General features: G+C 37.2%; 1 protein-coding gene across 1 annotated transcript in view; it reads right to left on the minus strand.

Annotated features, from left to right (window-relative positions):
* The window catches only part of TENM3 (teneurin transmembrane protein 3), a 1,260,835-nt gene that overhangs the window by 936,953 nt on the left and 309,430 nt on the right, over window positions 1–14,452 (minus strand). The window contains exon 4 of the mRNA XM_048943303.1: window positions 6,199–6,265. The gene's annotated coding sequence lies outside the window, so the exon portion shown is untranslated. The remainder of the gene's footprint in view (window positions 1–6,198; window positions 6,266–14,452) is intronic.

Genomic DNA, 14,452 nt, shown 5'->3' on the forward strand with positions numbered 1-14,452 from the left:
AAGCCATTTGATTGTGCCATAAACTGAAAGCTATAAAAAAAAATTAGAACAAGAAAGTAGTAACTTGTGAATAGCTCATCCAAAACTGTAATGCTTTGGGGAAATTCAAGCAGTACTTAGTTTGTTATTAATGTTCATATTTAGGTATTCAAATTAACTGTCACTGATACCTGCATGCATATGTTATTGATAAGCAACACTGTACAGAAAAGCTTCATTACTTCTGCACAAAGATCCAGTACCACTCACCAGCTCAGTAATGTAAGGTCATTCTAATTACCTTCTCTATACTTTATTCCCCCATCTGTGGCCCTCATAATCATGAGGACTCTTTGAAGTGCTGATACAGCATTATACTGATTTACTTTGACACATGGTATACGTAATACTAATCATTGGAACTGCATATTAGGTATTTGCTGAGCCTAGCTTTAACATTAATATGCTAGATACTCTGCACATGTGAATACTACCATATAAGTAGCAGTTCCTATTGTTAGCTGTGGAGAAAGTTATGAGTATACTCAAAAAAAGAGTCTATATGATAGACTGATGAGTTTCTAGTGATCACAGACAATTTACTCACACCTTGCAGTGAAGGTGAGGACAGAAAAGCATTCCAAGTTCTGCAGGCAAAGTCTTTGTACTTTCCTCCTAATGCTCTGCACCATGCAATGCTAAGTCAACTTTTTTTTTGTACCTCAACATAATGGACTTAACTATCCATTTGACCCATCCATTAAAAACCCTTCTGCACTAGAGGGTAAAGCTCATGCCACCAGGTCAGGGCTACAAAAATATTCCCGCCTTAGAAGAAGGGGAACAAAAAAATCACAGTCTGCTCTGCATTCACGTTGATATGCTTGAGGGAAAGCACTGTCCAATCATCTAGGAAGATCAAAATCCCCATTTAGCATTACTGCTAATGTTTGAGCATTAGAAAAAGACAACTGTACCATAATTCCCATAACTGCCACTCTAAAACCAAGAGCTTCCATGGGAAGCAGCATTTAAAATGTATTTTTTTACTACAGCATTCAGAATTATTATTAAAAAAAGGTGTGATATTCTTATGTTGTAAAGTATACCAGAGGTCTGCCCTGCACAACAGCTTTTCTCCCCCAAACATGGCCCAGAGTGAAGGCCTGGAAAGAGTCTGAGAAAGTAACAAACACATCATCCTTCTCTCAATGCTTTTCCAGCATCCAGACATTATCATTTAGATTCTTTCCTGAGCTAGAAGTGTTTTTTTATGCATTTCTTACCTCTGAATTCTTAAGAAAAAGTCTCTTTTATGCTAATCAGTAGGGTAATGGAAGCAGAAATGGATGTTAATTTCACATTTTATAGTTAATACAGTGAATGCAATACAACTCATGTTCCATTCGATTTTGCAGCCAGTAGTGGCTGCTAACTACAGCAATCTGTAAAACAATGTCTTTGAAAAGTTCCTACTAATTTTTCCAGTTTCCATTTCTATCCGAAATATTTTATGCTAAACCAGAGCAAGTACATTCATAATAGTAAGTCACTTCTTATATAAAACTATGAAAAGGAGCATTCAAAATATGGATTTATTTTTATATAAGTTTAAATACAAAGACAAGTTCTTTGTCTTTCTGTAGTATCTCCACTAAAACTCTAGTCACTGATCCAAACTTTTCTAAGCAGCTACAAAAAACTTCTGCAGTCCACCCTTTTTCAAGAATAAAAGCCAAATAAATGATGTTTCAGCCTATTTGACAGGTTCCTCATAATGGAGCACCTCATTTTCCCCTAATTAGTTAAACATTCCCATGCTAAAACTGCTCACCTTTGGTCAAGAGCATGAGATGTAGCACCTTAGAAACCTCAAGCCTGACTCCTTGTCTGCTACGTGATTAGAAGTGCAGTTGTGAAAACCAAAGCTCAAGGCAATCCTATTACAGAGGACACGTACGCCTAATGAGGGGGCATCAAGACCAAGTCACATGCAGAAAACCAGTTGTATGGGTAATTAAACGTGCATACTCATCAGAAATATCAAATATTGCCTTTCACTTTAGTCAGAATTGCTTATGCAGAGGACTACTTCATTTAGCCAGTGAATTGCTTTCAGTTAAATGAAAAGTGACAGGGACTTACTGAAGAATGTGATACCAAAAAAATTCATCCGCTCTCCAATTCACCCCTTGCCCACTTGAAAGAATTATAGCTTTTCCATATTTCCATAAGGAAATGGGGGGGAAAAAAAAAAGAGACAAGTAATGAATGACCTATGAGTCAACAGACCTGATTCAGTCCTCAGCCATCATCTAGTCTAGAAGCATCTAAAGCTGCAAGCCTTTTAAGTTACTGACTGTGTGAAATGCGTACTATCACTGAACTTTACGAAACACATTACTGGCAAACAGACAAGATGTTATCTCACTTTCTATAGTATTATGTACACGTACACCCACTGCCACATACACATTTTTAAGTGTTGGGCACAGTCACCACTGTTTGGTTTATCTTTATTACAGTTAACTGAGGAAATTCAGAATCCATTAAAAATTTTTGTTTCCCATTAGACTATGAACTCAATTATTCTGCCTAAGAGTGGTAACAATTATTTTCAAACAAGGAAATCTCTTCTCATAGGCTTGAACACTTACTAGCCCATTAAATTTTGGGCAGTAAATGAGCAACTTTTTGAAGGAAACGATACCAGTGACTAAAATAATCAAGGTATACATTAAAATAGTAAAACAGAAGAGAATAAGACAGAAAAGATATTACTACAATTCTTATATTTAGGCCAACTGATCTTCTAAGAGTATCTTTTATGCTTTCATTTTCTTTGATCTGCCAACACCAGCTTCTTGTTTGTTCTTCCAGTTTAATGTGTTCAGTGCTAGCTGAAGAGCTTTTAGCTATGACCCTCATTTATGAAAGTTACCCTTGAAAGCATGGCTCCCAGACTATCATAATCATTTTGATTTTGATTCCATGCTAACAATGCTTCTTATATTAAAAAAAAAAAAAAAAAAAAAAAAAGAAACTGAAAAAACCCCAAACCCACACACATTGTGCTCCTGCCTCATGGCTCATCTGGTTGAATAGTATGACAGGCTCTTTTTCAAATACTACTGTACAAAATTCTCATCTGTATGAATTAGATAACATTATTTCACTTACAGATGAAAAATAATTCAAAGAGATGCCTCCAAAATGACTTAATTTACCAAGTCCTCATTTAAATATGGTAACATTTGCTTTGTGGGCATGAATTTTGGCACTGTGGGCCCACCTGTAACATGGGGCTTTTGGCTTGGGCAAGCCTATGAACAGAGAATGACCCGGGAAGACAGAGCACAATGGCCTTCAATAGCAACAGCAAAGCCATAGGTTAGCCAGCTTCCTATGAGAGAAAAAATTAAAACGGACAGGCAAGCACATCCATATCAACACCCTGATGCTCCTAAGTGTGAGCTCTTCATACCTGAAACATCAATCTTCATGATTTCTTATCAAATCCGTACTGTTAGAAAAAAAAGCTAAATCCCACACAAATCTTTTCCGTTCACATTCAAGATAAGCTAACAAAGCAGAGAATTTTTAGCACATTTTTACCATAACTAGAGAGGGAAAAGAATAGATCAGAATTAACCAGCAGGTGCATAGACAAAAAAAGAGTAATAGCTACCACTGGAAAGACCAGAACAGCCATGACTACAGAACCACGGCAGTTTAACACTGCTGGCAGCACCAAGCTGCTCTCACTGCCCCACCTCAGAAGGGCAGAGAAAGAAAACAAAAGGTAACAAACTCAAGTGGTAAAGGGCAGGGAGCTCGCTCACCAACTACCACCACAGGAAAAACAGGCTCAGCGTGAAAAAGGTGAGGTTACCACCTACTGCTAACAGTCTAGAGCCAGGAGAACTAAACGGGTAATCTTCCTCACGCCCGCCCTTTCCTACCTCCTCATGCAGCACGTCGCAGCCCTCCAGGAGCACACTGCTCCACACGGATCCTCACGTGCGGCAGTTCCCCCAGCGGCCCTTTCCCTCGGGACTGCTCCTGCGGGGCTCTCTGTGGATGCACTCCCTCTGGGCCCCACCGGCTGCTGCACTGCGGGCTCCTTCGCAGCAGCACATGGCGACTGCGGGACGCTCCGCGCCTCCGCTGGCCGCAGGGACTGTTGCTTCGCGCCCCGTGCACCCCCAGCCCTCCTCCTACGCTGCCCGCGTGCCCGCAGGGCCGTTTCTCTTCCAGCTGCTGTGGAGCAACGCTTTGCTCTTCCTTCCGTCTGCTCCCCCAGAGCGCACGCGGTCTCGATCACGGCTCAGCTCTAGCGGGCGCGAGCCCCCTTGGAGCAGCACGAGCCGGCTCTGCTCTGGGCTGCACTGGGATGTGCTCACAGAGGCCAACTTGCAGCCCCAAAGCTTCGCTCTGAAAGGCCAGTGCAAGAACATAGAAGGCATGAAGACAGAAAATAGAGTTCACTTGATTAATCCTGTAACATGATAATAGTAAATGGCATTTCTTAAAGTTTGATGCTCCTTACGCGTTTTGCATTTGCCTTTACAGGGAAAACAGTGAGTCCATTCAAATATTTTAAGTTCTCTCTCATGCAGACAGGTTTTGGATCTATGAATGTTAAACACTGTTCCTACTGATCAGCTTCTCCTCCCCATCTCAGCCACTCATTTCTATTACCTATATTAAAAACAAAAGCACAGCACTCTGCAAAAGAACAATTTTTCTACGTAGCCCACAGTGTCAACAGGAAGCAAAAGATAACAGGTTGCAATGATTAAGAAATGCATTTGCATTTACATAAATATTTATATGGACCCTTGCAGATCTTGCTTGCTATCAAGTACAACAGGCCACTGGCAATAATTAAAAAAATCACTAAAACCTAACCCCTACAAACAAAAAAAAAAAAAAAAAAAAAAAAGGAAAAAGCCTTTTAAAAAATTATGTGGGTAATGATAAGTTTATAGAGTTGTCTCCTAAAACACTTAATTGCATAACTGCCCATGATTTTAGTGTTGAAAAAATGAAGAGCTAAAAGAGTTGATAAGTTGATTTAAGAATACTCAGTGAAACACTGTAAAATGTTTAGTCACAGTGTTTTTCCTTGTCTTCCTGTAGTACTACTTGTGGAAAGGCAAGATTACTACAACCATTTTTGTAACTCACATGTAGACGTGAAAAGAGGAAAAAGGAAAAGAGACAGACTTAAATGAAAAACAAATTGCCAAGAACAGTTCTCTCAGCACAGTTTTGTATCAGCACTGATTGTTACAGACCCCTCCAAACACCACAGGGCTTACTCTATGATCTTGCCCAGACATTGCCCCAAGCTATGATGTCCTGAAGCTATGAACACCACCACATATAGTCACACATCAGCACTCATTGTGAGGCTGCCTGTCTCCCTCCAACAGACCTTCCTCAGTGGCTGCTGACAACTGAAGCCAAGCTAGAAATCAACGAAAAAGATGTAAATCCTCAGTAATCTCTAGTCATCTCTAGATGATAAGCACTGCAGCTGGCATGTCTTTACTATTATATCCTACTCTGCAACATACATACTTAAAATACATTTAGAGAATATGAGTCTTCATTCACATAGTAATTTTACATTTTGTTGTTTTGCAGGACTACTGTTGAAAGCCAGTGAGAGAAAGAGAACCCAAAACAATGAAGACATCATTAAAATGACTGTTAATAACAGTGTTTAATGATATTTTCAATCCTTGACTGTAAAAAAATCATGCGATAATCTTAGAAATGCTTAGCATTTATCACTTTAGTACCCTGTTTTAGCCTTACGCAATACCGGCACTTGTTTTGGTTGTAATGTAATATTTTTTTTTCCTCAGGTTTCCTGTTACTAAAATATAGTAAAACTCCAGGTATATTAATGCTTCTTCTTTCACTTCTAATTGACTGTAATAACTTAGAAATCATTTCATAAACGCAATCACGACATTCAATGAAAGACTAAACAAAACAGAAACCTTTACTCAGTCTTAATAATTTATCTTTCATAGAAGGAAAATAGATTTAAAAACTATCAGATGCACTGAGATGTAACTATTGCATACTATTTCAGAATCAGCCACAGATGGCAGTTGTATTGCATTTCTAGAATACATTTAGATTAAACAGCACCAAGACTTTTATTACAAAAACAAAGATAAACAGTTGACAAAAAAAACTTACTGTTACTTGGTTGCTGTAGAATCTATGCTCTAAATGAAAGCTTGAAGTTAGTGTTCGAAGTTATTGCCTGTTAAGAAGTCACAACAACATAAATGTTAACAAAATATAGAATAAGCTTTGAACTGCAACAGCTAATAAGGATCTTTTCATATAACAAATAATAAATATACCCACAATAATATCTAAGGTTTGATTTCTCCCCCATGAATTCAGAATCAAAATACAGGGCAAGAACAAATTATGTCTTACTAGAGATGCTGTCACAGAATGAGTTAAGAAATGCCATCTTAGGACCACAGGATAAAAAAAAAAAAAAATGGGGATGCAGACCAATAAAAACCTAAAATGAAAAACAATCTAAAAACCCAAAAATGAAAACCAAGCCCTAACTCACTCCAGTACTCCAGCAACGGACACAAGTTTTAATAGAGATACACTCTCATTACTAGCAATTCTAATAAAACAAAGATTTGGATCAGATAGAGATATATGCTGAACATATATATTTCTTTTTAAACATTGAAACCAAGTTGATGGGAGTACATTATCAGTTACTGCATTATCTTTGATCAGATAAAGATTTGACCCTACTGCCAATACTGATTTTTTTCATTTTCAAACATAACACAAACAGCACAAAACCTCACTGACAGCAAGGTATTCTGATTTTGACATGAAAAGTGGAAGAAAGGCAAACCCAAACAAAGAACATTTCATATTGTGTCCTTATCTTACAGGAAATCCTACTTGTATTTCCCCTTCCTTACAGAGAAATATCAGCTTCTATTAACTGAAACAGTAAACATGGATTTTATTAACATTAAGTCAGGCCTTCAACGTTCATGAAAGTAGTTAAGCCCACATCTAAATACTTCTTCCTTTCCTAATTGTTAAGTATTTTGACTGTAAATATATTTCCCGCCCCCCTCCCCTCCCCTTCCCCCCCCACTACAGAAAAAAATGGTAGCCATCACAAATGTTGGTTGGCAAGCTGAGCATATCTATGACCAAGCTATATTGAAGGGAAAATACTCTATATACTTCATTGTCTGAACTATATTACATAAATTTTATTGATATTTCTGTATAAAGAATAAATACTGTAATCAGTTTGCTTTGTTCCTACATAAAAGTCAAAGTACGATATAACAAGAAAAAGCATTTGAGATGTCTGTGGGACGTTTAGATACAGGGCTGGAATTGGCTTATGGAGGTTGCTCCAGAAGTAATGACTCCTATTTATTGCCATTGAAACTACAAATAATACAATAAGCTATTTGGCAGAGCAAATTCGCAGCTATAAAACACTGTATTTCAACATAGTCACCATCATTAGCTGAGCATTTTCTCCAGCAATGAACAAGAGCCTGCATACTGTGTGCGTCTTAACTTGCACCAGCAAAGGTGATCCACATCACTACTGCTGAAACACACCACCTGCCACTTCCCCATGCTCACATCCACTGTTCAGGCTCCATGAGCATTCCACAAGTGGAAATAAGTGTCAGTGGGTTCCATTTTTTCCCCACATGGAAGAATTCAGTGACACACTTCTGCTTCACATGCACTTCAATGTCAGATGTCATTCTGTCAGACTGCCCTTCTGCTGCCATCTGTCACACAGCAACAACATCTAATGGAACATTGGCAGGAAGGTGTGACCTCTACTGTCATATCAATATTTACCTTTGATGTTGAGGGCCATCATTATAAAATAAAAGGCATTACTTCTGGAGCAGCCCTTGCATATATCAAACCTGAGTTTACAGTGCGCACACCTTTATACTGCAACAGATCTGTGTATTTTCTCTATAACTCATTAGCAACCACATGAATTAAAACATAATGGCAAAGTTCACACACAATTGCTTTTAATCTCTGACAAGTCAAATTAAGTTAACCTGAAAGAAACAAACACAGAAACTCAAAGAAATCACAACTATTTGTTTTCAATTTCCACAATCCACACCATACCAAATAATTGCTTTTCACAATTAATCACAATGGAATGTGTGGAACAAGAATAGGGAAAAATTGAAGGAAGGTCTGTTGAATTTGAAGGAAAGTGTTGGAGATCAGGTGACCAAAGCAGCTAACCATCACTACACCTAATTATTAGGCGGACAAATTTATTCTTTTTGAACATCTGAATCACAATGTTTTTCATATACAGAGTTATTTAAAATGGTGGAAATGGCACAATTAGCTCTTATTTATTTGGCACACAAAGCAAAGCTGATCACAGTACCCTACACATTTGTACAAAAAAAAAAAAAAAAAAAAAAAGCAAACAAAGAAACAACAAGAAAAATCCAACCTTGATGTAGTGTCTATTGTCACTGAAATGGTCTATTTCAGGGACAGAAACTAACAGAAGAACTTGAAAAACTGAACTCATCCATGAGATCTGGACAGACTAATATGGGAAACTGCCTCAGATCTCTTAACTGGCTCTTGACCAAGAAGGAAAACAGGACAGCTGCAGATGAAAGAGGGATCTTCAGCCTGAGTATATCAAGAATATTTCCTGACCTCTTACATTTTATGAGCTTTTCCAACTAGCTGTGGTATCTTATAATAAATGTCATTTTATCTTAACATGATTTAATTTCCCCTCATAATCACATTAATAACAAGGGCAGCATCCAGGGCAGCAGCAAATCTGCAGACTGTGTCAAGTAAGCACTCTAAGAATTGTTCTACCTATCAAGCACACCTTCAGCTTGGCTCAAACACAGCAGTGCTGCACACATCCATTCCAGCTTCATGTGCCAGACAGAGAGCTGGCAGCAGATAAATCATAGCAGTAGCAAGTGACTGCCAGCAACTTGTTGCCAGGAAGGACTGACAGGGCTTAAGGTGCACACATCAGCTAACCACAGAATAATCAACTCCATTCCTTATGCTCACTGCTAGCAGGAGCTTACAGGAGGTATCTTACTGAGGTGACAGTCAAAAACTATCAAGATTTTGAACAGTTTGTGAAGAGGTGGGTATAAAAACATATGAAATCTTGCAGAATGAACATGAACATGTTCAAGTCAATTCTAAGTTAGGAATCAATAGTTCATAAAGTCACTTAAACTTCTGAGTTACTTAACAGATTTGGGAGAGCCACTTCGTAACAACTGTGAGAACACATTTAAGATCAAAGGCAGACAAAAAAATGACATCTTGAGGAACTATTTAAGGATGACCAAGAACCAAAACAAAGTAAAAACAAAAGGCCACAGTGAGTCAATAAAAGTTTTTACAGAAGTCAACTGTAATGGAGCAAATCACAAAGAAGCAGTTTTACTACCCACAAGCAATTTAGCACATCTGCATAAGCAAAGGTAATAGCCCACTGAAAAGAAAACTTCACCCTGCTTTTGGCTCAATACAGACCCTCATGCTTCATTCATATTTTAGAGCTACTCATTTAGTTCTGAAGCAAAGAGGAACTACTCCCTTGGTTTGAAAAAGAAAAAAGGGAAATAGAACTATTGACAAATTCTTCAAGTAAAATAGCTAATACCTTGTGCTACAAACCTATGAAGCTGAACTTAAGACAACAGTTCTGAAAACAACTAATTGCTCTTTTGAGTAAGACAATGGAAATAACAGAGTACCTCAATCAGTTTTAATTCACAAAAGCTGGGACACAGGGACAGATAGCAACTAAAGGGACTGGGCAAAGATCTGTTGAACATTTTCAGTTATGCATGTATCAGTGTGGAGAAACAACAGAAACAAGGAAACCAAAAACACAACTTTCGAAGCCAAATATCTAGAAGAGGGCCTGGACTGTAAGAACATGCTTTGTACAACACAGAGCACTACAGAGAAATGCATGTCCTGAAGGTTACAGGCTCCCAAGTCACACCAGCATAGAAATCTCAACACAAAGCTGCACCTAAGAAAACCTATGCTTCAGAGGCAAAGCTTATATTACTGCATACCCATTACATTGGCAAGACAGATATACTGTCTTTGCATAATACAATCATACTGCATTGTGCTGCAGTAGATAATCAAAGATCAAGTAGTCAGGCACCAACTCAGATATCCACACCACCTTCCACTGAGTGGTGCCAACATAACCTTACCCTGTCTTGGGTTGGGATCTTCTGGTTGGTTTGGGAGGTGTGCTTTTTTGGTTTTTGTTGTTTCTTTTAAAAAACCTGATACATTAGTATCCCAGACTCCAATGCACCAATGAACACAGCACTAATAGCAGCACATACCTTCCCCCATACACACCTTTTTATCTCTTTCTTAAGTTGCCTCAGCTTTGAAGAATATGACCTACGGTTGGGATCAGACCCATTTTTTTCCACAACTTCACATTTCCATCAGTATTTTTTCCCTAGTGGGAAAGAGTTCTTAGAAAATACAAAGATTTTAGGGATAGTAAATGAAAAGAACTTGTTTGGTCCTAAAGTAGGCAGCCATTAAAGTGCAATCAACATGCTTAAAAAAGAAAGAAGAACACTAATCTAAAAAAGCTTTAAAGTACCAATGATTAAATAAATAATATTTTTTAAAAAAAGAATTCTTACTGTATAGGTCAGAGAACCATAGCATGCCATTTAAAATAAGGTTACAAGCAGCAGCATTACAGTTAGCAATAATTAGCAGGAAATGGGAGTGAGAAGAAACAAGATCACCTTTTAAGAGCATCAAAAAAGAATATACAAAGAAATTTCTCTTTCACTTCTCATGCACCTGACATTTCCTATGCCTTTGGAAAGTTTATTTAAAAAAAGAAACAAAGCAAGCTTTCATACACTGAAGGAGTAATTGGAGTGATCCTACTTTCTGTGACTGCCAGTTGTTTTTAGTAACTTCTAAAATCACAGATTAAATATCAGTTCACAGTTAGGTCTAAGTTTCCTCACTAAAGGTGCCTTTTAAAAAAACCTATTTGCAGTTAGCTTCCCAAGTTACATTTTCCCATGCATTTCCCATATTTCAATTTCCCTCCCAAGAGAGAAATATTGGTTGGTCAAGTGGTTTTCACCAAATGGAAGCAGCACTTTACTCTGCAGCTTCTACACAGGCACCTGCAGCTCATGCCCATATGATGAGGGGGACAAGCAAGTCACAGAAGGACGTATTTGTTTTAGCAAGTACAACTGATTTGCTTGTAATTAAGAAAAAAAAAAAGACCTCTATAAGGGAGCTGGCAAAGTACTTAGTTCTTACCTTAACAAAGTCCCCTTGAGGGATACATGAAGAAAACAGAATGAAATAGATGAATGAGACAAGATATGGGAAAACAGGACTAGAAAAGAACTGATGAAGAGAGAACTAAAAGGAAAGTTGGAAACAAAAACAAATGGTGGTAGAAAACATTCAAGGAAGAAAACATCAGAAATGTGCAAAAACTTAAGGAAAAAAAACACAAAACAACATAGGAGAGTAAGTTCAGTAGCCGAATAGACAAGGGCTTAGCTTAGAATTTGGCTAGAAAAGACAACAGTAACAAGTAGCTGTGTAACGCAGTAGAAGAATAAAAGAGTATACCATGAGTAGTACCTGAAGAAACTATCATTTGCAGCAAGATCCCTTATGCACCCCTTGACCGCTTTGGTTGAGAGTACATCACACTGGGAGAAGGGAACTCTGTGCCTCAGAGTCCCCATAACATGGAAAGGTCTCCAGAAGCTTTTTTCATTTGTAGCTACTTCACTAAGTAGGAATACTGCACAGAGTAGCTCCGCTCAAGTTACAGGAGCACAGCCTTCAGCTTCTGTCACTGACACAGCAGCATATCTGCCTCTAGTAGCCCATATTAGTCATTATTTAGCTATTCCTAACAGCTTACTGGGACTGATTAGCAAAAAGTTACTATAATATGGAATAAATTACCGTAGCAGCATTTAATTCTATCTTCCCCATTCCCGACTCCCCTTCATTGCCATGCCCAGTATTTTATTTCAAGTTACTCACTATAATAATAAGTATTTTCTCATGGAAAGTTTACAACTGCTTTCAAGCAGGCAGCCATATCCCCCTAAGCCTTCACCAGCAGGTCCAGTTACACCCTCAGCCTTCCCAGCTGAGCTCAGTCAATCCCAACAGGTATCACCTGCTTGCTCTCATTCTCACTTTTCTTTCCTTCACTCCTCTATTCCTGCTCATTTCATCAAATTTTTCTCTTCGTATGTTATATAGCAGATTAGAGCCCCAATCTTCACTGGAGTGCAATCGCACCAGAATTATAATAATAAATGTTATGTGCTATCTCATTTCTGCAGTTATTTAACATAATTATTACCAGAGCAATACCATTATATGTCTATCTCCAGATGTTTTTTTCTGAGAAAATTAGAACAATAATGTGAAGCACGGCTTACCATTAAACAAAGTGAAAATATATTGTCAGGAAAGAATTACAATAATAACAGGGACAGTTACAGCATAGCTTGTCACATACACTAAAAAGATTATCCCTTTTACTTCAGATGTAGGAAAGCTGTGATTGCAGACAATTACTGGAATTATAAACAAAGTAGAAGAACCCTGATGTAAAAAAAATAATTTGTTCAGCAACCTGAACAGCTACACATAACAGAAGGTTTGATACCTGTACACATGTAATGCTTCAAAGAAAAACCATTTGTTCATCTAAATCTACTGCACTCTCATAAATTTAAGGAGGTAACTGACTTTTGTTAATAATTCCCCAAGACAAAAATGCAACATTAGAATCCTATTAAGTTTTAAATACACTTTATAAATGTTAGGAAAAGAAATGGAATAGAAAGAATGCTGAGGCTTTTCTTCCCAGCTCCTCACATATGCAGTTATATCCAGGTTTTGTTTTGTTTTTTAAGTACCCAGAAAAACTGACTTCCTACTTTTTCCCTCACTGTGAGCTCAAAAATAAAATGAAAATTTCCTATAAATTGCTTGGGTTCGGAATCTATTTAAACTTTAATCTAGTTGCCTCATTGATTAAACGCACTATGTAAAGGTTTGGGTGTTTTTGTCTTTGTAGGTGAAGAGGGCAGATATGCATAAAGCACATACCAAAAGAATTTAAACTAAACACAGGAATATTTTTTTATTACGAAAAGAATGAGGAAAACATAACTCAATATCTGTGGATACAGAATGTTTACATCTACAACATGACTGACACAATAGAGTTGGCCACTGGTAGAGCTCTTCCTTCATTTTGTGACCAGCTTTTTAACATCTACACACTGACACTGATATACTACTAGACATAGCTATTTCAAATTGATTATCATATACCCTACACTTATTTCTTTGACCACATTTACTTGCTTAACTGCATTATGCATTTCCCAGTAAATTAATCTTACCCAACTTGATAATACTACATTACATTAAAAAAACTCAACTTGCATTGTTCTTCAAAGCCAATTTCATTTTTAAAAATTCCTCAGTCCATACTTTTCAAAGTAGCTTTTGCAAGCATTTTTTAAGTCTGTTCAGTAAGTTTCCACTTATGATTGAATAGGTTTCAATATTTAATCTTTTTTACTCTGACCTTCAGAAATGAAGAAGGATCAGTTCAGTAGCATTTATTCTGTTGCAGATCTGGAGTGTTTCCTAAGGTTTTTCCAGTTTCTATTTTCTAATCCAAAAGGCTTATTTCTGAAGCTCTAAATTTGTACAAACTGAAAGTATTTACCTTTGAAATGTAAACACCTCTAGCAAAACAGTTAAGATGTTTACATACAGTTCAATACATCTATGAAAAATAGGACATTTAATATTGTTAATGGCTTAATGATTATTGATCACAAGTAACATAACTACCTATCTATCAGGAAAACTTCTCTTTACAGTGAATCTCAATGCCAAATGCAGAGGCCTGCAGACCAACTATTACCTTCCACTGAACTGTTGATACAGAGATTTCTGAGACTGAGAGTTGGCATAGTTATCTACTATATTAATAGCCTCTGTGCATTTGTATTTGAATTCAAAATGAAATAATACTACTTACTGAGGGCTCTGCTAACATAGAAAATGAAGAATCAGTTTCAGAGATGTGCTGTTACCATACAGAAATTATTCTGATTGTACTCTTTTACACTTTTTTCCTCCTAAATTAATGTAAAAACAATTTTGCATTTAAGAAATTGTAAGTTGTTTTTGCATTAAAGAGACTGAAAAAAAAGAGAAAATTGTAAACTATAAACATGTGATAAATACAAGAACAATTTGTGAAGTGAATTTAGAAAATTTTGAGATAATGTGTGATTTTAGTACACAAAATGATGTTAGTAAACTA

The sequence above is a fragment of the Lagopus muta genome, chromosome 4 (genome assembly GCF_023343835.1).
Source record: "Lagopus muta isolate bLagMut1 chromosome 4, bLagMut1 primary, whole genome shotgun sequence".
Classification (NCBI taxonomy): Eukaryota; Metazoa; Chordata; class Aves; order Galliformes; family Phasianidae; genus Lagopus; species Lagopus muta.